Source organism: Orycteropus afer, unplaced genomic scaffold (genome assembly GCF_000298275.1).
Source record: "Orycteropus afer afer isolate SDZICR_OR568_19922 unplaced genomic scaffold, OryAfe1.0 scaffold00478, whole genome shotgun sequence".
NCBI lineage: Eukaryota > Metazoa > Chordata > Mammalia > Tubulidentata > Orycteropodidae > Orycteropus > Orycteropus afer.
In genome coordinates, this window is record NW_006922065.1 from 1896322 (window position 1) to 1897847 (window position 1526).

The window sequence follows — 1526 nt, forward strand, 5'->3', positions numbered from 1 at the left end:
GCCTGAGTTTCCCCTCCTCACCTAATCCCTTTGGCTGATTTCTCTTCTCTTTGGCTTCCTGGGTTTTACCCCTTTCTCCTCCTCTTCTGGCCTCTTACTCTGTGCTACGCCCGTGCTTACCTTGCTCCCGGAGACCCTGTCCCTCTCGGGAGGGTAACAAGGGAAAGTGTTCCGTGCAGATCAGTGAGTAAGCACAAGCCCGCCCGTGCTTACCTTGCTCCCAGTTACTAAGCACAAGCCCGCCCGTGCTTACCTCGCTCCCGGGGACCAAGCACAAGCCCGCCCGTGCTTACCTTGCTCCCAGAGACCCAGTCCCTCTTGGGAGGGTAACAAAGGAAAGTGTTCAGTGCAGATCAGTGAGGTTATGAGAGAAAAAATAGGGGTAAACTTAGGGCCTTTAATTTAATGCCAGAATAGGCTATCAAACAAGCAAAAATGCGCAAACAGCAGAAGATAAACTAGATCACTGGGACCTTTTAAAAGTTAAATTCCATGTGCATCAAAAGACTTCACCAAAAAAGTAAAAGAAAGCCTGCATATTGGGAAAAAATTATTTAGCAATGACATGTCCAACAAGGGGCATATCTCTAAAATTTATAGAAAACATCAACATCTCAACATCAAAAAAGATAAACAATCCAATTTAAAAATGGGCAGAGGACATGAACTGATACTTAACCAAATAGAATATTCAGGTGGCCAACAACCACATGAAGAAATGCTTGCAATCGCTGGCCATTAGAGAGATGCAAATCAAAACAATGAGATATCATCTCACCCCAGCAATAATAGCAAAGTTCAAAAAGACAGAAAATAGCAATTTCTGGAGAGGATGTAGAGAGATTGGAACTCTCATACACTGCTAGTGGGACTTTAAAATGGACATACACTGTGGAAAATAGTATGGTGCCTCCTTAAAAAGTTGGAAATAGAAATATCATTTGATCCAGCAACTCCACTACTAGTTATATATTCTAAAGAAGTGAAATCCAGGACACAAATAAATATATGCACACCCATGTTCATCCCAGCACTATTCACAATAGCAAAGAGACGGAAACAACCTGAGTGCCCAACAACAGATGAATGAATAACTAAACCATGGCACATACACACAATAGAATAATATGCAACATTAAATAATAAAGAAGAATCTGAAGAGTTTTTATATAAAGTCATGGAAAGTTTCACACACAGAAGGAAATTGTCTTTGTTGGTTACCAGGAATGGGAGCAGAGGGCAGGGGAAAATACTAGCTAGGTAAGAAACAAGTATTCATTTGAATGGAGAGGCAACAAACCAAAAATGTGTGACCAGCACAATACCACTAAGGAAAAAGAAGATAACGAGAGGTGCACAGGAGGTGCACAACAAAGGTAAATACTATTAGATGCACAATTTTGCATTATCAGTATTAACAAGCATTAATCTATAGGCAGATACATAGATAGGCAAGATGATCAGGTATGGGTAGGTGAACAGGTATATACCCATAAAAGTTTGGTAGATATTATTTCTACATAGGC